The following is a 26498-nucleotide window of genomic DNA, read 5'->3' as shown; positions in this document are numbered from 1 at the left end:
CAAATAGCCATAGTAGCTGACGCGCCCTTCTTAAACCCTACTACTGCTGCTGCTACTACTACATAAGCACATCTCTTCCCTCTGGTCAGCCTCAGCATCCTGGGCGGGATCGTGCAGTTCTTCAGCCTCAGCCTGCAGGATGGGATCGTTAATAATTTGGTTCCACAAATACTCTTCGCTGCTGTTCGAAGAGTGGCCTGTATCCTGGTTACGATTCGAGACCTGCAACAATTAAAAATTGAAATACCGCATGTGGGATTCGAACCCACGCCTCTTTATAGAGAACTGAGCTTAACTCAGTCGCCTTAGATCACTCGGCCAATGCGGCTTGTACTCACCTTATTCATTAGGCCTTTGTATGTGACACAGCCATCGCTGCACGTTTGCAGTCCATCGCTCCTCAGCTCGCTACAACAATAGCTGTGGTAGCGACCGTCGCAGACTTCGGCGTGAGCTGCTTCAGCATGGACCACGTATCCAATATAGCTGTACACCGGAGTGCCGCACAGGTAGACGTGGGTGGTGTCTTCATGTAGTTGGTTATCGCCATATATCTTCATTAAATTCCTCGGGTTGGAATATGTTTTTATAAGATTCCTGAAGAACTTCCTCTTGGGAGCGAAACAGTTCAAATCCTTGTGACATGCTGAATCCTGAAGTGATGTTAATTGCTGAACACTAGTAAAAGTAAACCTTCCTGATCTATTGCGGCTTTATTTCATAGCCCTCTCCTCAGATTCCTTAATTTTCTTTTCAATATGCTTTCTTACTACTACCTTCAGTTCATCATTCCTAAACACTGCTTGGTTCTTGGTTTTGAAGTTGTGGAGCGCCATTTCATTATTAATATTTCCGAAATCGCAGTCCGCAAACAAATTGAACTTAACCGATGTGAAATCACACATAACTTCTTCTAATTTCTCTACAATATCTTGGGAAACGCTTTCCAATACGGTAGATGTCAAATATGTTCTGACTCGAGTGTTAAATGCTCTTTCAATGGGAATGAAGGCACTGACCTCATTATGTTTCGTAGAAGTACTGTGTTCTGGAAACCGCTGGTCTTCGTAGTTACTTGTAGAAACTGTCGGCTGAAACAATTACATGTGATTAATGATTTGTTTGTTTAACGACAGAGCAACAAATCCAGGCATTATAAATTTATTTTTACATTACAATCATATGCGAAGGTCCTGGGATTGGTGACGCAGCCGGTTTTCCAACGACGTCATGCTGTGACGGTAACACAGGTGGAGGATTTGCCTATAACATTTATAAAACAATTATTGAAAAGTAAAAAATTTAATAAATGTAAATCATTCAGTATTATGGTATACAGTACATATTCACACGTTCGCCATGTGCGGCAGACTTGTGGTCCTTCGAGTATCTGACGCTCTAGAAGGACGCGTTACACAGGTCGCAAGGAAAGTTGTCTCTACTGTGCACTTCCCGAGTATGAAGTCGCAGGTTTGATAATGTTGTAAACACTCTGCAACACGCATTGCACTGCTATTCCCTGTTACCCTCATGCTTGTCACGGCAGTGCTTTCTCAAATCTTTATTATAGGTATAACTAGCACCACACAACTCGCAAAGGAATCGCTGATGCTCCATCTTGGATGGCAGTTGATGATGTTATGACATGCGATTCAAACAGTGTCGTTATAAATATACAGATCTGCTGCGAGGCCTCCTGCATGTTATGTATCCGATGTTAGGGAAAGGCGTTGAGTTAAAATGAGACGTTTGGAAGTGCCTCGAGTCCGCCATATTGAGAGTGTCGCGAGAAAGGCAGGCAAAATTTGTGGCACGCTCTTAAGTTCGACCGTGCCGCTAGAAAAGTTACAGAATGCCGTGAGATAAGCTAGAGGTAAGGTCAGTCATATTTGGAGTACTCAATCTTGGGAGTGCCGCAAGTACCAGTGCTTGGAGAAGAAAGTCATTCGCGAGAAAATAGTAGACAGCAGTCCAGTCGTAGGACTGTGAGAACTTGAATACTCAGCGTGTGGTCCAGGTTTAATTTAGGAATAGGTCACACGGATCCGCTGATGGCGGCCATCTTTGTACGAATTTTTACAACTTGCATTTTGAATGCGGACAGCGGGCATATTCGCCGGACTTATCAGAACTTGAATGCTCAGCGCTCAGTGACGTCACACGGATCCGCCAATGCCCGCCATCTTTGTACGAAATGGACACAAGTTTCATTTCGAGTGTAGACAGCAGCCATAATAGTAGGACTTGTCAGAAGTTGCGTGCTCAGCGTGTGGTCCAGACACGTGCTCTCGTATGTCGTCCGGATCCACCAATGACGGCCATCTTCCCTTACTTGTCAAAACTTGCATGCTCGGCGCGGTCGCATGGATCCGCCAGTAGTACAGAGTGTTCCGCTTATAAGTATAACAAAAGAAATAGCTATAACTTCTGAATTAATACAAGTATATAGTTGAAACCAACTGCTACAAAGAATGAAAACTGGGAATTTTTGTTACCTTATGTTCCATAAACCTCAACATGGCTTCCATTGGTGGCACGGGAAATATCCAACCGGTATTCAACCTCGACCCAAGTGTTATGAAGCATCTGTGGTGTAACATTGTTGACAGCAGCATAAATTCTTTCTTGTAAGTCTGCCAAATCACGTACTGGCGTCCTGTAGACCTGGTCCTTAACAAACCCCCACAGGAAAAAATCAGGTGGTGTTAGATCTGGTGATCTGGCAGGCCATGTGATGTACGGTGATCCTCTTCCGATCCATCTTGCAGGGAATTGTTCGTCTAAGAATGTGCGAACCATGTTGGCAAAGTGTGGTGGAGCCCCATCTTGCTGGAAAATTGCTCCATCTGGGAGTTGTGGCACAGCATACAGTTGCAACATATCCAGGTACGTGTTTGCAGTGACTGTCTTTTCAGCAAAGAAATAGGGACCAATGATTCTGTCACGCATGATCCCACACCAAACATTCCATTTAGGGGAATCCCGTTGGTGTTCAATTACGACACTTGGATTTTCCGACCCCCAGATGCGACAATTGTGTCGGTTTACTTTTCCACTGACGTGGAAGGTTGCCTCATCTGAGAAACAGACTCGAGTTAGAAATGTGTCGTCATCGTCCACTTTATCCAACATTGTTTCTGCAAAGCGTTTTCGTTCCAGTTTATCATTCGGCGTAATCATCTGATGAAGTTGCAGCTTGTACGCTCGCAAACGCAATCTTTTATGGAGCACTGTATGCACTGTTGTTGGTGGGATGTTCAACTGCACACTAGCCTGTCGAATGGATTTCCGCGGGCTTCTCTGAAATGCCTCGCGAATGCGTTCGACATTTTCGTCAGACACTTTACGCTTGGAATGTTTACCTGCATTAGACAACAAACTTCCTGTTTCTCTGAGCTGCCTATCCCATTTCATTATTGAGACGTACGTCGGTACAGCTTCCCTCGGTCTAAGATTGTACTGACGGCGAAACAAGCGCTGTACACGAATTATGGATCTATGTTCTGCTAATGACAGCACACAAAAGGCTTTCTGCTGTGGCGTCCACATGCTGACTGACTAAAGATACGATACGAATTCTCTTATTTAATGATCTGCGCATGCGTGAGTCTTCTAAAAATAAGTAACAACAATGGATTAAAACTTCCCAATTTCCTCTTTACAATGGTGCCAATCTTAACCCATTTGCATGCATTGTTATGAAATTATAACTATTTCTTTTATTATACTTATAAGCGGAACACTGTATATATCTTCGCAATGCCTCGAGAAAACCACTCCGAGTCAAGTACGCCATTTTGTGAGAGCCCTCGATGGAGGAGTGTCGCGAGAAAACATCTACGCCATAATGTCTTCTGGTAGTAGATAGATTTTTATTAAGACGTAAGAATGACAAGCATTCATGGCGTCGTCAGTATACAGAAAATTAACAATACATAATATAATATAATACATCTAGTGCTAAATATGCTAGGATACAGAATTAAGGCTCATTCACAATGAAAATTAAACAACGTAAACATTAACATAAGCACATAAACATATGCCACAAACTTAAGTAGCCAAGGCCCATTCACAATGAAAATTAAACATAACGTAAACATAACACGTGTGTGGAAACAAACATACCGAATCAACAAAACTACAGAATCTATTACATAAAAATGGAGAATTGCACAATGACTGACGATGTAGCTATTCAATTTATGTTTCTAATAACTACAATGGCATCAGTATATGGCTTCCAGTACTCGAAATCAAAGAAACGGAGATGTAAAAAACGATGGTGGATTCATCCATTGAATCAGAGAAGAATACAACAGGGGGACTTTTATAACCTTTTAGAGGAAATGAGAGTTGATGATCCCCAACAATTTGTGAAATACATGAGAATGAACCCAACCCAGGTTGATACATTACTGAACTTGGTTGTTGTTTAATGTAATATCTTTGTATGTCTTATGTTTCTTGTCGTATAGACAAGGGTTTTCTTGGTATAAAATAATCAACTTTTCGTCATATGATTCCATGTTGCGCGCCTAGCTATCATCACGGCCAATAGATCAAAATATTGCCTGTAGGCAAAGCCCTTGAGATGTTAAACAAAAAGTGAAAACACGCTTTCCGCTTGTGTACTGTTTCCAAATCGCATAAACATAAGCATAAAAGTTTGGAGTTTGCAAACTTTCAAGTTAACGTCTTATGATTAAGATTAAGTTTATGCTTACGTAATTCATTGTGAATGCTTTCATTAAATGACATGGACACAAGGTTTTATGCTTACGTTATGTTTATGTTTAATTTTCATTGTGAATGGGCCTTTACAAATGTTTTATTTTATACGCTGAAGGTGAGAACATTTTCGGCGACACAAGCTAATATATACAGTATTATACATATTGCTTAATACTAATTTACATGTAAAAGTCAATCTTAATTGTACCACTGTGTAAATTGCAATGGGGACCACGCTTCTAGTTCTAAAGAATGTCCGAAATACATAGAAGAGAAGGATATCCAAGAACTTCGTGTCAGAGATAACGTAACATTTTTCGAAGCACGTAAGCGGTATTATGACGACCAGAAGAAAAAGTCGACCACAACATATGCGTCAGTAGTCCATAAAGGTCTTAAGGGATGTGATGCCTCCACGCAAACGCCACCTCTGGACGACACCCGTCAGAGAGTAGAGATATCTACTCAAACTTATGTCGATGCTGCCACTCAAACAGCAGAGCCTGATGATGATAGCTGTGGGCTTACTATCAGACCATACAGTCCAAAGACCAGTGTACCGACGACAAAATCTACCGGTTCCACGGCGGAGAGAAAACCACGTCGTCGAAGTCCCCGATCAGACGAGACGCCCCGCTCTCGCTCCAGGTCGGGAGAACGAAGGTCAGAAAGTGAATCCCCACAGCAGCGAAATAAGCAGTCGAGACAATGCAGCTCTGGTGATAAGAAAAATAGAAAATCTCCCGTGAAACCACCATGATCTAAAAATTGTTGATGCGTAACGACATAATTCAGTGGAATGTGAACGGAGTTCGCAGCTGATATGCAGAATTACAGCAGCTAATCTATGATGAAGAACCCGCTATTCTATGTCTCCAAGAGACACATCTTCGGCCTGAACATTCCCTATCCATTCGTGGTTACAGGGTTCACCGGCACGATCACCTGGCTGGAGTCAGGGCCAATGGAGGATGTGCTATCTTGGTGAAAAATAGTATCATGTCCTCTGCAATTAACATTCAAAGCACCATTCAGAATATAGTAATCCGAATACACTTACCTACCATAGAATTTACAATAGCTTGCGTATATCTACCACCCGACTTCGAATTAACGATACGTGAATTACAGTTTTTAGTAGATCAGCTCCCCACCCCATTTCTCTTGGTGGGAGATTTTAATGCCTCCCATCACCGCTGGGGTTCGATGAATGACAATGACAGAGGGCATGTAATAGTGGAGATTTGTACTCGTCTTAATCTCATTACTCTTAATACAGGAGCAGCCACACATCTTTCTCTCGCCCACAGCACCTACTCCATGATAGATCTGTCCATTTGTAGCCCAGTTCTGTCGGCGCACATGGAGTGGTCGGTCATGGATGATCTCCGTGGAAGTGACCATTTTCCTATCCGACTTCGTCTCTCTGTATCATGTCCCACGGAGTCGCGCTGGCCTAACTGGGTTATAAAAAAGGCGGATTGGACTGGATTTGCCGAGTCCCTTTCGTTTAATGACAATGAAAATGACGATGTCGACTTAATCATAGAGCACTTCTGTACAAATATCATACGGGCAGCAGAACTACATGTACCTCGTTCCTCATCAACACCAAGACGTGTCCCTGTACCTTGGTGGACAGAGGGGTGTAGAGACGCTATCCTGGCCCGTAAACGAGCTCTACGACTCTTTCAAAGGCATCCAACGGAAGAGAACTTCATCCAATTCAAACGCTTCCGTGCCAAAGCTCGCCGCACCATTTGCGAAGCTAAGAAGGTGTCCTGGACGAAATATGTCTTTTCACTGAAAAAGAATGTCCCAGCCACAACCGTATGGGGAAAAGTCCGTAGAATAATGGGAAGACGTAATTCTGCTATTCCGGGTCTAGTACATAATGGCAATATGATAACCAATCATTTGGATATGGCTGAGCTCCTTGTTACATCATTCACGCATATCAGTAGCTCAGTCCATTATGAACCTAGATTTTTAAGAATTAAAGAGGCTGCAGAACGAAATGACATCTCGTTTATATCTGATAACACAGAAAAGTATAATACTCCGTTCACGTTACAGGAATTACAGTCAGCACTAGACAAATCCCCTGACACATCTCCTGGCCCAGATAATATTCATAATCAAATGCTCCGAAATTTACCACCAGCTGGGAAGATATATCTTCTCTCTTTATATAATAGAATCTGGACAGAAAAATCCTTTCCATCTCAATGGCATAAAGCCATTGTAGTTCCTGTGCAGAAACTAGGAAAGGACCCATCCCTACCTAATAGTTACAGGCCTATCTGTCTCACCAGCTGCGTGTGTAAAGTTATGGAGAGAATGGTTAGTAATCGCCTAATGTGGTTCCTGGAATCAGAAAACCTCTTGTCTAAGATCCAGTGTGGTTTTCGTAAGTGCCGATCAACCGCAGATCACCTTGTTCGGTTGGAAGGAGCCATTAGAGACGCCTTCCTCAAGAAGGAGCACTTGGTAGCAATCTTCTTTGATCTTGAGAAAGCTTACGACACAACATGGCGTTATGGGATCCTACGCATTATCCACAACTGGGGTCTAAGGGGAAGTCTTCCTACTTTTCTGGCCAATTTTTTGGCAGAGAGGTATTTCCATGTACGAATAGGTACCACACTTTCCAGTGAACATTTACAGGAAAATGGCATTCCGCAGGGGTCTGTACTGAGTGTTCTTTTGTTCTCCATTGCGATTAATGGTATAGCTGCTAACATAAGTCCTCACGTAACACCTCTTCTTTATGTTGACGACTTTAGTTTGTATTATAGCTCACGATATCTGCCATCCATTGGGAGACAACTGCAGCTAGCCATCAACACTTTGTCTGAATGGGCTATATGCAATGGGTTCAAATTCTCTACTGGAAAGACGCAATGCATCCACTTTGTTAACTCCCGTGGACTTCACCCACACCCGGAGTTACGTCTCAACGGAGTAGAGTTACACTATACAGACACTGCAAAATTTCTGGGCTTAATATTTGACTCTAAATTAAGTTGGGAGGCACACATACGGGATTTAAGGCGGCGCTGTGAAAAATCTTTGAATATCTTACGCATTCTGTCAGGGGTACATTGGGGTGCAGACCGCAAAACTCTTTTACGTATCTATCGTGCTGTTGTACGCTCAAAATTGGATTATGGTAGTTTTATTTATGGCTCGGCAAATAAGTCGAAATTGAAAATGTTAGATCCCATCCATCATCAGGGTCTAAGGCTTGCAACAGGGGCTTTCCGAACGAGTCGGATAGAGAGCCTCTACTGCGAGTCTGGGGAACCATCACTGTATCAGAGACGTAATATGTTGTTGTGTTCCTATGGGATAAAGCTCCGAGCCCAACCTGAGCACAACACATACAAACATTTTCATTCCATGGCTTTAGATTTCCGATACAGACAGGATCCACGGCGACCTCGTCCAGCTGGCGTCCGTTTCCGGGAGGGACTCTCAGAGCTGGACATTAGGCTGCCGAATATAAAGGTAATAGAATACCCGCCTACACCACCATGGATTATGAATCGTCCAAAATTCGACTTAAGTTTGAGCCAGTCTCTTAAGAATTTTACACCCAATTTTATTTATAGACAACGCTTTTACGAAATTTTATCTCAGCTTCCTTATAATAGTATAATTTATACTGACGGATCCCGGGTGAATGATCGTGTGGGTAGCTCCTTCGTTGTCGACGGGCAGGTTTATAAATATAAACTGAGTTTGTATACCAGTGTTTTTACTGCCGAACTTTATGCTATTTACAGAGCTTTGTTATTTTTAATTCGACAACCTCGGGGTAGATTTCTAATCTGCTCCGACTCTTTGAGTGCAATCCAGTCTCTGCAATCATATTATTGCGATGATTCTCTCATTGTACAAACCCAGGTTCTCTTCCACTCACTCCTATCGTCGGGCTCCGATGTGGGAGTGGTGTGGGTCCCACGCCATGTTGGAATTCCTGGTAATGAGACAGCAGACGCTGGAGCCAGAGACGCTGCTCTTAATGGCACACTGGTATACTGGCGAGAGAGGTGGCAAGATGTTGTGACTTACATAAGGAACTGTATTCGGAGAGATTGGGAAGAAAAATGGTCTGCACAAGCGGGTAACAAACTACGACCAATTAAAAATACAGTTCGAGAATGGGATTCGTCATCAAGAGCGTCACGGCGAGATGAAGTTATACTTACTCGCTTGAGGATTGGTCACTGTCGTTTGACACATGGTCACCTATTGTCTGGCGAACCTCCACCGGAATGTGACACTTGTCATGCCCTTCTTACGGTGGAACATTTTTTACTCCACTGTCGCAAATATGATTTGCCTCGACGCCAGTATGCAATACGTCCAACGTTACGTGACGCTCTTGGCAATGATTTTAATTGTGTCAACACAGTGTTGAGGTATTTATGTAACACGGAACTCGACAAGGTGATCTAAGTTTTAATGTCCTTTTAGCCCATTGTTATTTCTTTTCCAGACCCTTTACATCTGGAGATTATTTTAGTTACATTTCTTTTAATACACCTTATTACTCGGACCTTATACATCCGATTTTTAATGATTGTTGTTATAAAACATTGCCACATATTTCTTGTAGCAGTGTTTGTTTTATATTTTATGATTGTCTGACATTATCTTGGGACTACTATGTGTTCGTTTTAATGTTATTTTATATCAGGAGTCACCTTGTCCGTCCAATATTAGTGTGTTTTAATGTGTCAAAGTTTTTAGTCAGTGTGAATTTTAGTTATACAATAATGTAATTTCACCACACAAAAAGAAAAACAATAGGCATGGGTGCAAATTGCCATTGATGCTGACGCGCCTTTCAAATTTCACTATCTATCTATCTATCTATCTATCTATCTATCTATCTATCTTAATTGTACCAATTTCAGAATACACTAATTCAGATATACTAATATTTTTCTTCCAAGCTAGAGCCAATGTGGCACTGTGCCATACAGTCTCTCTGTTTTCTCTTCCCAGTCTTGGCTTTAACTCTAGTGATGCTAGTTCAGCAGTAATATATTTTGCAAAAGCAGCATCACCATTTTTAGGGAGGGTTTCTAGTTTCAAAGGACTGTGTAAATCTGTTGGTAGCTCCTGCTGTCATTTTGAAGTGGTGTGGAAAAGTCGCATCCATTGTATTCTGATGATGTGATTTCCTCATCCCTTGTGGTGCTTATTGTCTACTCCCACTGGCAACAGCATCCTGAATCACTATCCTGACTTGTCATCCTCCAGTTCAGAATGAAAGACACTGGAATGATGATTGTATTTCACTTTTTACTACAGAGTAATATGGAACTGGGGATATATTTTTTATTCTTATGCCTCTGCTCAGGTATACATTTAATTTACTTTCCATGCGAGTGCATGAAGCGGGCTAGGATTAGCCTTTGAAGTAGAAGACTGGGGATCAGCTGATGAAGCTGAAGGCTAAGGATCATCAGGTTGAACTGTGTTGTCTTCCTCATCATTTTTATTGATGACTACTGGTAGTTCTATTGCTGGGGTATTGGGGAATCTTCCGTTTTACAATTACTTGGGTTTAGAAGAAAAATCCCTGCTGACTGAAATCCATTGGCTTTTTTTTAGTGTGACAATCCTGATGTAGTCGTGATTAAATATTTCTGCATTATCATAAGGTGTTATTTTAGATTGGTGGTTACTGTTGACTTTCAAGAAAAGCTCACATTCTCTATTAATTGCGTTCTTCAATGGTCCATAAAAACAAATAGCTAGAGGCTGCAGTTGATATGCTTTGTGTGGTGGCAGTGACATTACGTATGTTATTTTCCCCTACAGAAATCAAACACCGGGTATTGTTTTATGTCTGGAGTAATAGTCGAGAATCAACAGAACAAGATCATCAATGGTGGATTTCTTGTGCGAGTTAAAATGTTTTATCCATTCTACGAAAAGCTCTTCCAAATCCAGCCTTTTTTTAAACAATAAACTTCATGCCGTGGGCCTCTCTTCAGAAGCAAAGGTTTCTTCCATTGTCTAGGGTAAATAAACACGAGGAACAAAATTCCCTACTGCATTCACTGTACAGATGATTATGTTTTTGTCTCTCTCCCAGTTGGTAGGAGCTCCTACTTGTTTTTGTCCTTTGGAACCCACAATTTTCCCATCTTGTGAACAGTTGAAATCCCTATCTCCCACATTGTATATTTTGTATGCGGGAAATGTTCATTTTTGCAAGATATTGTGAAGTTTTGAGAAACGTAATTGTACTTCAGTCTCAATAAAGACAGCAATTGTGTTCAAACTAGTGGGTTCGGGTTTTCGAAGACTAATATCAGGATTTCTTTTTAAAATACTACATTCCCAATCTGGACCAGCTGCTTTTGTCACCTTGTGAAAACTGTGTGGAATCTTGGGTTAGATTCTACTAGATCAAAAGCTAGATGTCCCAGTTATGCGGCAGAAAGCCACATAACAAAATTGACAACAGCAGAATATGATCACAGATTTTGTTCTCTTGCTCTTTTGAGCATTACTAGCTTTGAATCTATCTCGCAATGTTGTCCTTGGTATATTAAATATTTTAGATGCATATTGCACTGAACGGCCTTCGTTCACAGCCTTAATAGCTTTCTGTAACTCGTCTTTAGTCTATTTCACCTCATCTGTACTTCCAAATCTGTTTCAAGACATCTGTAAAGAAAAGATACGAACCATTACCACTAATCATTGCGAGGTGGGAATACTGCCACCCATGGTGCCATAACCTCCCCCTCCCCTCCACTAATGTAGAAACAGCCTGTGCTCCAAATTCTATCTAACCAAGAAATCTTTACATCTGGAGGTTACATTTTTCCTTAGTATATGATTGTAACAAACTTGACATTCGGACCTTTTACATCCGTGCATTTTATAAATGTGCCAGACAATTTATTTCTGGTGGCATTTGTTTTATTGTTTTGTTGTTTCTTTTTAAATAATACTTGGGGTCTGAGAACTTCTTACTTTTATGGTTTTTTATGCATCACCTTGTTGAAACTGCATTTGTTTGTCTCATTTTAACAGTGACAACGCTTTTTAGTTCTTTTAAGTATTCTGGTTATTGTATTGTGTTTGTGTTTAGTAAAAGATTTTAGATAAGGGCGCAAATAGCCATAGTAGCTGACGTGCCCTTTTTAGACCCCACTAACTAACTAACCAAGAAATCTAACCATGCAAAGGAATGGTAGAATGTACATGTCATTAATCAAGATTTGATAATACGTTATAACAATTGTATAAAAGTTAAACTGCATTTACTTCACTTCAGATGACATCACAAAATAAGATAAAAACAGATTATTTTAGATTTTGTTCTCACTCGACAAAGCACTCTTGCACAACGGAAATGGAACTATCTCGCAGTACTTATTCAGTCACCAGTGAATTTTCTTACTCATGGTTTATCAAATGGTGGTGGAGGATTTCTCTCATCCTCCGCTACCAATTTTGTTACAAAATTATCACCACGGCATGGCGCGTCCTCAGGTTGCGGATAGAGGAGATGGCCTCCAGATATGGAGGGTAGCTGCGAATATATTGAATAAGCAGTCGTGGACAGCCGATAAGGGGTGGTCTTCCAGCTTGGGGGTTGGGCGAAGGGCTAACAACCCATCACCATAAAAAAACAGCTTGTTACGAATCCCTACAATAAGCCTCGGGATAGGACTGATTCTCTGGCACGACCACAGCAAAGGCTGGAGGGAAAAAGACCTTTGGGGAGGCCGAGACGTAGATGGGAGGATAATATTAAAATGGATTTGAGGGAGGTGGGATATGATGATAGAGACTGGATTAATCTTGCACAGGATAGGGACCGATGGCGGACTTATGTGAGGGCGGCAATGAACCTTCGGGTTCCTTAAAAGCCATTTGTAAGTAAGTAAGTAAGTAAATTATCATTACTATACAGTGTTATGGATGAAAATTACTACACATTATTTTTTACTATGAAAAGGCACAAAACATATTTTACAGAGGACTATGTTACACATGAAGCAACATATTGAAGTTCATTTCGGCTTGTTTCTGGTGCTGCAAAATACACACCATGTACAAGTCCCAGGAACTGGCATATGATCACATACGTTACTAAATTGAACATTGTGCATGCCAGGTGATCTTTTCTTAAATTTCGCTTTTGTAACAATAACACTTGGATTAGGATTAGGGCTTTCTTTTATTTAGAGGAGCAGTCTCCAATCAATTCGTTAACAAATGTATTCGTGAATTCAAGATAACTTTCGTCTTTCCTTGTTGCAAGAACACAGGTCTCTTTGAACAATAGAAATGAAGTGACAATTGCAGAATCTACAACATAATAAAATAACTTCATCCACTCTAGTCTAGATTTTCAAGTTATGTCATAGGTGGAGTGATACCAATCTAATTTATCAACTCGACCTATAAGTTGTGGGTAGGGGTTTTGGTTTGTGATCGCGTAACTTGCTAATAAATAAAGAAGCCAAGGGAATCCATAGTGGGTAATTAGTGACTGCCTGAAATTCTGACTTCACTTACACATTTAATAACATTATTCCAATACAATATAAAAACAGAAACTGAAGACAGATTATGAATATTCCACATTAATAGACTATGTGCTAGCGTGCTAGATAACAAGTTACTATAAAGGTTTACAAATGTAAAATTAGTATTTCATATAACTCTTACAAGTGCGAGTGCCCTAACAAAATCCTATAAAATCCATACCTACAAAAACTTATAATCTAACCAAATTAACACAATTACCCTGAACACAACTCTGAATAAATAAGAAAGCTAACCATAAAAGATGAATAACCCAATACAAAGCTAATAATTTAACCACTAAAAGGCCAACCCAAAATGACAAACCACGCAGGAGTCCCAAAAATGAAGAAAACCCGACTGCAGATTCACAAATACGCCATAAAAGGAAATGTAGCTTGGCGTAGTACACTCGATTAAGAGCTTATGCGTTGGGTCACACACACTAGTTACCTCCATCCAGCACTTACAGTCAGAGTGATAGCCTAGTGTATATTCTGGCGTAAGCCATAATGAAGATGTTAGTCGCCAGTTCTAGTAGATCAATAGTAATGTTGGAATAAGCAGGCCGGCTCCAATCACCGGCACCAAGAATTAACTCCTTGGCTTGTAGAACTTGCAGCGAATATACCGATGATACCATATTGAAGGCTGAATATCCTTATGAAGTTTGGTGTCGGGCAACACAGACACACCGCGTGCGTAATGTAATCAGCCGCCAACCGCCGAGACCCGTGCTATCACCCTCCATAGGTAACAAGGCGCCCCATATGCCTAGAACTACGGCCACTGCGCAGCAAAGTTCCGCTCGCCGCAGAAGTATCCTCCCGACTCCCCCGCCGTACTTGCTCCGGTCTCTACCCCCGGGACAAACAACCCGGAAGTCAGGAGCCGTTATATTACGAAACAGCAAATGAAATGGCAGCTCTCAGAGTAAAAAAAGAAACAACAAATATGATAGGTGGAATAAAGGTAAACTAACGCATCCTATTAAAAAAAAAAAAAGGAAATAAAAAAAAAACAAAATAAAGGAAACACAACGCACTCTGATAACATATAACAGAACTACCAGCAAATGATTAAGAATATATATGAAGTACAAAACTGCGGGAAAGATGTCGGGAAAAAGCAAAAGAATAAATGTGGTGGACCACACCACAAAGTTTATTATAGTCTGCAATTGCTTGTGGACATGTAATATCTTCCTTCTTTATTTCTTCTTGCCATAAAGGTAATGTGTTCAGGATTATGCATGTTGGATGCAACACCTACTACCTTCTTTTCTCTGTTTCTCAATTTACATACAGAGATATCCCCAGCCATATCAAAATCAGAATCCCATATTTTATAACTCTGTCAGCAACCAGAGAGATCGTCGGGAAATATTTTCTTTTTGTCAAAATTGTTAGGGTTTAAGAAGGGTGCGTCAGCTACTATGGCTATTTGCGCCCTTATCTAAAATTCTTAATATAACAAAGACATAAATAATGTAATAATCAGAGTGCTAAAAGAACTAAAAAGCGTTGTCACGGTAAAACGAGGCACACAAATGCAGTATACACAAGGTGATTTCTACAGAATCATAAAAGTGAGCAATTCTACCACACTAGGTGGTATTCAAAACGAACAAATAAAATAATCTTATATTATATCTAGATCTACAAAAATTAAAATCTTTAACAGTAACGTGAAATCAGTCTTATTATATGGCTGTGAGACATGGAAAACAAGTAAAATTATACAAAATAAACTGCAAACATTTGTTAATAGATATTTACGAAGAATCTTAAAAATTAGATGGCCAGATATAATCACAAACTCAGAACTATGGAAGATAACAAATTAGAAAGAAATCACAATAGAAATCAAAAGACGAAAGTGGAATTGGATAGGGCACACACTCAGGAAAGAAGATGGAGCAGTAGAAAGAATGGCTTTGGATTGGAACCCCCAGGGTAGTAGAACAAGAGGAAGGCCAAAAAATACATGGAAGAGAACAGTTTTGGAGGAAATTGCTAGGGAGGGGAAAACATGGAGCAAAGTGAAGAAGTTGGCTACAAATAGGGTCCGATGGAGGCACTTTGTGAATGCCCTATGCTCCTCATGAGGAGATACAGGAGTTTGATTGATTGATTGATTGATTGTTCCACAACCATACATTCCCTGAAACAATAATTTTGACAACAGAGGCAAACCACAAAAAAATTTATCAAAAACAATGTCCTAGAGTTTGAAAATACCTGGCTAACTCTAAAACATTTCTCTCACTCAAAGGGCTGTCTAACCATCTTCTCCCTTACCTTAGTACACTTGAAAATGTAACATATAGCCTGAAACTGCACAGTAAATAAGAAATACTTTGTACCCATGCTTTATAGGTTTGAGTGGCATGCCTTGTTTCAAACTACATCCGCCTCTGAAAGCCACCATACTCTCATCAATAAAGAGATACCTGCTAGGATGGAATGCATTCTTGAAAACCATATTCAAATGAAATATTAGTGGTCGTACTTTATACAGCTTAATGTAATTAGGTTCGTTTCTCTTGGGTATGATGGTGTTATCATTCAAATTGATGATTCACAGTATTTTTAAAAATCGTTTGAGGGATATTACTTCAGCATGGAATAATTCTTGTTGGGTTCTCAGCCAGTTGAGTTGGAATGTTGTTTCGAAGCTTTTGATGACTAGCTCTGCCATCTTCAGGGATTGAACTGCATTCTTCTCTGCTCCAACACGCTTTGTTATTGCCCACATAAGAGATTCTGAGTCATCAATAAGATTATATTTGGAATGACTATCCTCTTAATGGCCATTCAATTAAGGAGCCATCTCTTGGACCATTATCCCCATCTGCCATTTTGCAACTGCAATGAAGTCAGCTGGCAAATTGCAGTGATCATAACTTAACAACTTCTAACGCAGAAAGAGCTCGACTTCACAACTTGTGGCACAAAAGACAGATTTAACATTTTCTGTTAAAAAAATTGAACACCATTCAATATGACAGGTGCGTCATTTCATGTAGTAAACGTTTTCTGATCCGTTAATAATTTAGCACCGTAAAATGGGGTGAATAGAAAGACTTTTTAACTTTAAAGTATCCTGGGTAGTGTAAAACAATCATAAATCAATTCTTTTTGCAGCAATTTATAGGTAATAACCGAGTATTTATATGGTAAAAAAAAATTCGTGTTTTAAATATTGGACATCTGGAAATTAAAACAAAAAAAAATACTTGTTTCTTTTTATGTGCAAGTGGGGTGAATAGAAACACGTGTATATAATACTGTTGTGTTTCTAATCTGCATGACTTGAGGCGAACAGAACTATCCTACTTTTTATGTAAACATTACAAATGAAGATAAATATAAATAAATATAGTTTCATGTTTTGAAGTACAAAATAATTGTTAAAAAAACTTGAAATGCACACATGATTAATCATAAAGTATGCCAATTTAGTTTGAACTTTAGGCGACCTCTGCCATATTGTTCCGGGTTCTCCAGTTTTGCTTTCACTTGACTGTATTTGCAGTCACACTCATCTCAGACATCTGGATAATAATATATTCGTTTAAGTTTTTAGTTGGCTTGTGCTGAAGAAATCTTCTAGTAACTTCTGTCATTGTTTTTTTAATGACTTCATCAATAAATCAGCGATCCCTCTCCTTACTTGATGCTGCTTTTGATGAGTCACATGGGAAGGAAATTAGCACCCAGTCACCTTTTTCTACATCGTTTTTTGAAAAGGGGGTGTTCATTTTCAGCCAAACCGGTAACTGTTATATTCGTCGAATTTTCAATCTCCTCTTCTTTTTCTCTCTCTGATTCAACAGTTAAAGCAGAATGTTGAGAAGGAATCTGTCCTGCAGAACATTCTGGTTCATCTGCCTCATCTGAGGAATCTGGAACTGTGGCATTTCTGCGAGGTTCAATGTGAAGCTTCTTCAGATTTCGTCTGGGCATTGTAGAATCATATCTCATAGATTCTAGTATGGTTACAAAGCTTGAATCAATGGCAGCGTCACATTCTCTTGAATCATTATTTGATGCTGGTATCAATTTCAAAACTTTCTCAGAGTTGAGAGGAACCCACACTTTCTGAAACCAGCCTTGATGTTTTCAGACTTTTTTAAATCTGTTTTTTCAAGCTGCTTCGCAAGTAGACGAGAAAATACATCTTCAAGCACATTTGCTTCTTTCCTACCAGGACCTTTTTTCCAAACTTCCAACACTGACCTCCAAGCAGATTTCAATAGCCCAAAGAAGGCCACATCTAGTGGCTGTGTTAGATGTGTGGAGTTGCTTGGCAAAAAAATATAAAACTTATGTTCTGGTCCGAACATATCTTCAGTTGCTAGAAATTGGAACTCGCTTCCGAGTGATATAAGGGGTTGTTGGACAATAACTTCATTTAGGTCAAAATTACATAAATTCTTACTTAGATGAATTGCTGATTAATATTTGTTACTTATAATGAAACTAACATCTGTCCATTCTTATTATTATTATCATTAATTTCTCTAAATAGATTTACAAAACCTCTAATGGCAATTACATTAATATTCTCATTATAGAAATAGAAATATATATATTCTCCCTGTAACATAGTCCTAGTAAGCTTATATTAAATTAATTTTCATCATTTTACTAGCTATCTCAAATATTAAATTAATTATAATTCATTGAAATAAATTAGCTCATAAATTAAGTTACTACTTTACCTTATAGATTTAACTAAATTTAAATTAATGTGTAGTGAAGAATATTGCTGGAGAACCTTTTAAGTATAGTGTAAATATTTGTAATTTAAATTTATGTATTGTATTGATTAAGGCTGGTTGAGTGGAAGAGAAGGCCTTATGGCCTTAACTCTGCCAGCGAAAATAAAACATTATTATTATTATTATTATTATTATTATCTTTATCGACTCAACTGAAAGATGTGAGGACAGATTGTCCCCAATCATTACTTTCTTCCCTTTCATCTTAGCAAAGTATGGGAGAGCAATGCACCTAACTCAATCATCAAAACAAAATGAGTCGAATCAGCTGACTTTATGCAATTATATAGAGTGCCTTTGGGTCCTCCTTCCGTCCAGGGATGGTATAGGTTTGTTGCTCTATACACAACATATAAGGGGAGGAGAGTCCCATCTGCAGCAGCTGCAGACATGATTGAAGTTGCAGATTACTCTGATCCATTATTCTTTCTGGATATTTGCTTCCTTGCTTGGCCATTATCTTCTTTCTCCCAGGATCATCAGACAGATTTGTCTCATCGCAATTTACAATGTTAGAAGAAGGAACATCAGTCAATGTTTCCTCCAGCTTAGACGTGGGCATTTAAAGAGATGCGCCACACTACTCTGATTGCTGCAACACGCATCACCTGTTAACGTAATACTCAGCGGTGGATCGCGTGAAGTATTGAAACACAGAAAGTTAATCAATTAAGCAGGACAAAAAGATACACAGTTTTCTGAATGTTATTTTTATGAATGACAATGAAAGAAAACAAATTTTCCAAAACAAATGCAAACTATTTTACAAAAAGCTGAAACATAACTGTATTTCTAATTTAAACAATTACTGTAAAAACCTTATAAAATTACATAAAACGTACAATTTCACAACAGTTAAAATGTAATGCCATAATCTGAACCTATTTGTTCTGAAAGGGCATCAATCACTAATTTGCATCACTAGAAAATAAAATTAAGGAACTTATGAAAAAACAGATTCTTAACAAAATATCAAGCACATTACTAAGAAACAGAAAAAAACAATTAGGCTATTTTTAAACCTATTACTGTAGTTCTTTGTTGTCAATTTACGTCAATTAACTTATGCCCTTAAAAGAAGGGATTCATTTATTCTTCTTCGTCACGTAAATTAGCAAGTTTTTCAAAATTTGAAGTTATGTCAGACATTGCAATTGTGAGCTGATGGAATAAATTTTCGTCTGAAATGCGTGATCTTGATTTCGATTTTACAATGGTCAACTGAGAAAACAACTGTTCACAAGTATAGGTTGAGCCAAACATAGAAGCAATTTTCATAACAAAACTCCGAAGATGTGGATATTTTACTTTTGAACGTTGCTCTTCTTCGCTGCCAGTAACATTTTGTAGCATAATAAGCACCTAACACTTTCCCCTTCTTCGCAACAAAAGAATCCATTTTTCCATTATTTGTGGAAGTAATATTTTTCGACTTTTTAACTTCAGGAGCTTCCTTAGAGAGCGAAATTTTTTTACTGAAATCCACCGCTGACTGCCAGTACCTCAACCGGTCTGACAGGTACCCCGGTATGGTGAACAGCTATGGGTGTGGAGGGAGGGAGATCACGTAGTTGCGTTCGACTCCGTGCGACATGTACTACTGATGCCCACGTCCGCTCCAGCTTGTCAAAATATTCCTTGACGACACTATGGCTGGCAGACTTGTGTTCTTGTTCATTTTATGTTCTGGCACACTCTAAATGACAATCTGTCATTGGGACTTTTCAGAAAACTTATGGCAAAGTCTTACCCTGGTGTATTATTGGCAAACCTTTTAACAGTTTTTCCAGAAGCATCAAGATAATGTTTAATTAGCATCCTTAAATCATACATATCCCTTGGATAACTTCACTCAGCACATTGTATTGTATTGTATTGTATTTATTAACATTCCATGGTATTCATACATGCTTACAGCTAGAATATGGAATAAGTCAAAAAACTTAATACTATTATAAAATCTTAATTTATAGTCACAGTCTAGATGAAATATATACAGACGAGATTTACAATATAGTCTACTAGTACAACACATAGTTTTAGTATCAATTTCATGAAGTGTTATTGAATGTCATGAATTCACCCACAGAATAGAAGGCGTGAGAAATTAGGTACTTCTTTAATTTGGACCTAAATAATTTTATGTTTTGAGTTTCATTTTTTATATCGATAGGGAGGCTATTAAAAATTTTTACTGCCATATAACGCATTCCTTTTTGATAGCACGATAGACTTGCCGATGGAGTATGAAAGTCATTTTTTGACATGTATTTATGCTATGAACTGTTGAATTAGTTACAAAGTTTTCACGATTACATACGAGGAAGATTATTAATGAAAAGATATACTGACAAGCCATGGGCATTATTTGTAGTTTTTTTTTAAATAGTCCTACACGATTCCCTAGATTTGGCACCTACTATTATTCTAATTACTCTTTTTTTGTAATAGAAATATACTGTTACTATCTGTGGAATTTCCCCAGAATATTATTTCAAAACTCATTACCGAGTGGAAGTATGCAAAGTATATTGTTTTTAAGGTATTGATATTTACTATCTTTTGCATAGATCTAATAGCAAAACAAGCTGAATTTAGTTTGGGGGTAATTTCTTTAATATGATTTTTCCAATTTAACACATTATCGATTTTTAAGCCAAGAAATTTGGTTGTTATGACAAGTCTCTCCATAAGTTTTTCTTATTCTTCTGTAGATAAAACTGGCTGTCCACCCTGTTTTTTAATGCAACAAATATTGACCAATTAATTGAAATGTAGTTTAATGGGAGCTTAAAGCCCAATTTGCATTGGTGAAACGCATTTTTCTTTTAAGTGACAATTAAAGTTAAATATGTTTGGTGAAATCAGCCCTAAAACATGAAAAGTACCACACAAGTAATCGAGACCACTACTTGGCAATGGATAATCGAACAGAGTCGGTCACGATATAGTGTCCCATTGTCATCTTGGAAAAGAACAGATCCCCACAATTCTGCATGGATTATCAGAAGGTGATATGGATATGATAACCTAAAAAGGAATGTTAAGAAAGCACATGCAAACGAAAAGCTAGAAGGATTTCGAACTGAAGGAGGAGCTGCTGTGCCTTCTTATGATGATAGTACTGCAAAAGTACTTGCAGTTACTCAAGATTAAATAGATCCACTGCCAAATACCTTTGACTTTGATGCAGAGTATAATTGTAAGTTTAAAGTTAATAGACCTATTATGTGTTGAAGTCACTGCAGTCTTGTAGATCTGTAACATAACCTACATTAACGTGAATAGTAGAAAGTTATCTGTTTATAAATTTGTTTCTTGAAGATAATTTAATTTGCTCTATTGTAGACCCATACCATAACCATATGGAATTCAGTGGAAAATAATTTGTGTATAAATAGAGCTATGTTTGACGAAGATAATGTTTTATACATTTAATTTCATTTTACTTTCATTGTAGACGAAATCGAAAATCGAAAAATCGAAGGAGAATTGGGAGGAAAATTTTATAAGGTACGCAAAACGCGTCCTTGCAAGGGGTTGGGGGCTGTACAAAACTAAATATGTGAGCTCCAAGCCTCTTGGCCACTAGTCTCACTCCGGGTTACGCTGCTCCTCTGAAGGAGCTCTAGAAAATTTTGAAGGGGAAGCCGAAATTGGACGTAACCTCTTAGGTACCACATACGCGAGGGGGGCTGAGATTGATCAAGTGATCACGGAACGGGGCGAGGAGGAGTTGGCTGGTGTTTGCCGTTAGAATGGCAAGACGCCGTCATCTGTTGTTCGATGACAAAGCATGTAAAGGCCGTCGGAAGAAGCGCCGTGTAATCTAATCTGCAATTTGAGAGGTCCCTGTCCTTTCAATTTGCGACTTATTGAGTGACCTCGTATATTTAATAGACTACTTATATTATCTGAACTAGGGCATACATCGTTTATAATAATGGTGGAATATATATGGGGAAGGGCATATAGGTCCGTGGCCCATTTCTTATAGGGCTCATCCCGACATTTGTCTTATGCCTGAGGAAAACCACGGAATACCTTAGGCAGGATGAGTTTTCTCATATAAGAGACTAGCCAATTTGGCTATTATGTAGGAGGTGATTGTTGTCCTGAGCCTTGTTGAATCGTCTCAATTTTGAGACAAGCCATTTGGCTATATGATGGCTCAATTACGAAGAGGGGGGAGAGATGTAGTTAGTTAATTAATTTAAAGTAATTAGGGAGATTGTAGACGAAATTACCGACAGCATTATTGATCTTGGATGTGAGACATACATGGAGGCAGATCTGGCAGGAGAAGTATGAGTGAAGAAGTAGTTACCAGTGAATTAATAGCAGGTTTTCTCTGCTTATCTCTTGGAAAAAAGAATGTTCTAATTCCATCAGATGATTTATTATTACGATTTGGTGCTGCACAATATCCCCAGTGAACACAATTTTCTATCCTGCAACAGATATTTTGCACTGTAGAAAAATAATGGAGTGCTAAAGTTTATGTACCATTCCAATGGGTTGAAGTGATAGTGGCTGCTGGTCCAACCAATCCATTGCAGGTTACTTACATGCAATCAGAAGACTTAAAAAATTTTGATATGTTGGACAAGAATGTCACTCACCCCAAAGAATTTAAAATAACAGAAGGAATGTGGGATAAATCGCAATACAGCAAACGCCAGTAGGGGAAGTTATCCGCACCCACATTAAATGTGCATTCAACACAACACTAGCCTATCACGTACAGTGTCTGTTGAGCTAGTAGGGGAAAAGTGGAAGGGGTGGTGGGCAGAGCTTTTACATTCGCTATATTGCGATTTGCCCAGAATGTGGCTTAAATGTTCGCAAGATGATCCCTTTTCTGTTTATGTGCAGAAATATCATGGAACTCTACAGTCATAGGTCGTGTATTCATTTCACAAGAAACCGTGTGGGAGAAATATTATACCTGTCCCTATTCCACCAACTTCACTGGAACCTTTGTATCAAGGTTCCTTACTCATAAAAAAATAGAAGAAACGAGATCTTACACACAGGTGAGAGTTCATTACTGATATTGAGCACTGGAAGTTTTACATAGATTTAATGTGGTGTACTTTGATAACTTTTTTCTTACATTTTTAATTTTTTCTACTTTGCAGTGATTTTGAGCATGTGATGCCTATGTTGTATGAACATTACATTGTACTGTCCTTAGAAATAAAGAATCTTTAATTTTTGTTCATAACTTTTCTCTTACGTTTTAGTTATTTTTCTAATTTGCAGTGGTTTTGAGCTATTGTATGAACATTAGATTGTATTACTTATGGCTTTTAAGGAACCCAGAGGTTCATTACTGCCCTCACATAAGCCCGCCATCGGTCCCTATCCTGAGCAAAGAATACAATGCATGCAGTTTTGAATTGTGTAACTTTCTCTCCATTCTTCTGTAGCTTCATCCCTCTTAGCCCCAAATATTTTCCTAAGAACCTTATTCTCAAACACCCTTAATCCCTGTTCCTCTCTCAAAGTGAGAGTCTCAGTTTCACAACCATACAGAGCAACCAGTAATATAACTTTTATAAATTCTAACTTTCAGATTTTTTGACAGCAGACTAGATGACAAAAGCTTCTCAACCGAATAATAACAGGCATTTTCCATATTTATTCTGCATTTAATTTCCTTCCGGGTGTCATTTATATTTTGTTACTGTTGCTCCAAAATATTTGAAAAACATTTTTTTTATTAATTTTTTTAGAATCTTTCATTTTCGTTCATAACTTTTCTCTTACAATTAATTTTTTTTCTACTTTGCAGTGATTTTGAGAATGTGATGCCTATGTTGTGTGAACATTACATTGTACTGCCGTGGCTATATAATAATTTTAGGTAAGCCAGTAATAATTGTGAGCGAAAAGTTATTAAGCAAATTCTAGTAGGGACATAGTTTTGAAATCCTTCTTCGTCCATAACTATTTTTTTAACATGTATACACATTTTGAATAACAGTGTACCGGTAATATGTTTAAGCTGTTATCGCATTTTCTTTTATTTCTTCTTCTGTTATATCTAGTTCTAATATTCTTGATTATATCTTTCGAATGAATATGATTAAATGGTAAAAAAAATCTGAAATCATTTTGTTCCGCAAGCGAGGAGTTTAGGAATTGATTTGCTTCCAAGAAGTTTTCGGAATATTTTTCAAATATGTTTTTTCCTACTCTTTATGTCATCGATTTGCCGGGTCGAAATCGAAAATAAATTTTTTCCTAGTACAAGGGGGGGGGGATATTATTCAAAGTACCTTCCTTCGCCATAACATTACTATAGAAAAGGACCAAAGTCCAGAATGTTGTAAGCAAACTGTGTGTATATTCATATTCGTATTAGCAGGTTTGCCCTTTGAGTTAAATGGTGTTTCGTGTCATATTGAAATTTTATAGATTATTAGAAATTTCTGACACATATGTGACCAGTAAAGTTGTGACAAGTAATAACGATGACAATAAAAACGAAAGTCTCAGGACAAGACAGTTACTGAAGAAGGCTCTGGGCAGGATCAAGGCGAATTGCCACCAAAACCAACGAGTTAGAAAGAGAGAGATAGTCCAAAACTGTTTCTATTCCATACTCTTTGGCAAGACCAGTCTGACGACTGTGAGAGTTAGCAACACTGCTCTGATGTGTTGGTGTGACGCCCAGTGTCACCAACTCAGCGGTTTGCTCGCTAGATCTAGCGTTTTTCGGTGTTTAACGGATAAAATTTATGAAATTTATATTGCTGATATAGGGATATAGCGGATATTTTTAGCACTCTCAGCGGCAAAATAATCTAATTTTACATTGACAATATAGCAATTTAGCGGTTTCTGTACGGTTTAACAGCAGGTTTTTAAGAATCGAATTGGCAACACTGGTGACGCCTGAATATAATGGCGTGGCAGTGAAGTGTTGAATTTGAGTGAATTAGTAACGAACTTGAAGTATTAAAGTATTTTATGTTCGAAGGTAACGAATTTCATAAAATTTGTGCAATTAAGTTGCAAATGATTGAGTTCATGGTTTCTTGCAGGAATCCCAATGTCTATTTATTAAGAATTCGGAAGATTTAGGAAATTGTGCAGTGGTGAAAAATACGCCATTGCTGGATATATTGTAAGTAAATTTACAAGAGGTATTAGATGCGTTTTGTCTATTGTAATGTAATTGCGTGTTTGCATTTTATTAGGTAAATTCCTAGGAGACGCCTTCTGGTTGGATTTAAATTATTAGATTAACAAGTGAAAGCACACACACACTTTGTATTCCGAAGTGATATACCCATAAAGGCAAAAAGTTGTGTAATCAAGTTGTATAACATTGTAAATAATTGTCTGATGGTAACTCTGCAAGGGTGATTACCATGTGAAACAAATGCGTTACATTTTGTGCACTCATGAGTACATTAACTTTTAATAACCGGTACTTGGGCAGTCCCATAAAACGTCCCTTGTTTACGAACTTAATGTACCCATAAGAACAGCAGTCTGCATCTAACTTCGTATGCGCAAGATGGAGGACGAGTACATATACAAAATTATGAAGGAAGGATGTAGTCTAGGGTTGCCAGGTTGAACTATCGCCAAACCCGGGGATTTACGATGCCCATAAAATTAACTAGGGCATCCATTATTATTATTATTATTTCCATTATAATTATATTTCGTTTTGTATTGCAAGTTAAAGGATCGGATAAAAATTCAACAATATCGGATTTGATTTGATGGAAAATTAATATTTGAAATCTTAAAAAAAAAAAAAAAAAAAATAGTTTTCAGCAAGTTTCCTACTTTTAATGCCAGATTTTTAGACTTTAGTAATTTATTTCTCCTTCAAATAAAATCCACTCGTGGTGAAATTTTTAGGAATGGCACAGAAAAATATGCTCTCTTAAATGCATGTTAGTTAATTTTTTCAGAGCCTCACATACAAAAGTTGTAAAATTGTTAAACATTCAGCATTAATCAAAGCTTTACTGTATTAAGAATAGACGTAGGCCTACCTTAAAATTTATATTTCTTGGAGCACCTTGCAGACTTTAGAAGTCTCGTGTTTTCCAAGGCTATTTTGTAGAATTCCTGACAGCTTACACTCTAGTTCATTTTAATAGAAATTTCTGCTTTCACTAGTTCTGTTGACATCACTAAACACCCTTTCCACATGCACGTTACTTACTGGAATTGCTAGCACATGTCGCATATTAGGGGGCCGTAGATCTTTCGAAAAAAGATATCCAAAGTTTGCAACACTGATTTTTATCTTTGTCTTGCATCAGTGTTGTTATCACTTCCTTTAAAATTGACCACTCATTGTAGAGTTCATTTCCGTCGAACTCGAAAGTAATTTGCAATTTCTTTGCTACGCGAACTAAGTCATTAAATGAGAACCGTG

The 26498-nt window shown here is 38.3% G+C and overlaps 1 long non-coding RNA gene and 1 other non-coding gene across 2 annotated transcripts; one reads left to right on the top strand and one right to left on the bottom strand.

Annotated features, from left to right (window-relative positions):
* Positions 1–244: 244 nt before the first annotated feature.
* On the bottom strand, positions 245–328 carry TRNAL-UAA (transfer RNA leucine (anticodon UAA)). The gene has a single exon. It is a non-coding gene; the product is annotated as a tRNA-Leu (tRNA).
* A 10145-nt stretch (positions 329–10473) lies between these two features.
* On the top strand, positions 10474–23315 carry LOC138708307 (uncharacterized). Its single transcript, XR_011334706.1, has 2 exons — positions 10474–21290; positions 22326–23315. It is a non-coding gene; the product is annotated as an uncharacterized lncRNA (long non-coding RNA).
* Positions 23316–26498: the final 3183 nt, after the last annotated feature.

The sequence above is a fragment of the Periplaneta americana genome, chromosome 1 (genome assembly GCF_040183065.1).
Source record: "Periplaneta americana isolate PAMFEO1 chromosome 1, P.americana_PAMFEO1_priV1, whole genome shotgun sequence".
Classification (NCBI taxonomy): Eukaryota; Metazoa; Arthropoda; class Insecta; order Blattodea; family Blattidae; genus Periplaneta; species Periplaneta americana.
This window is presented reverse-complemented; position numbering and strand designations above follow the sequence as displayed.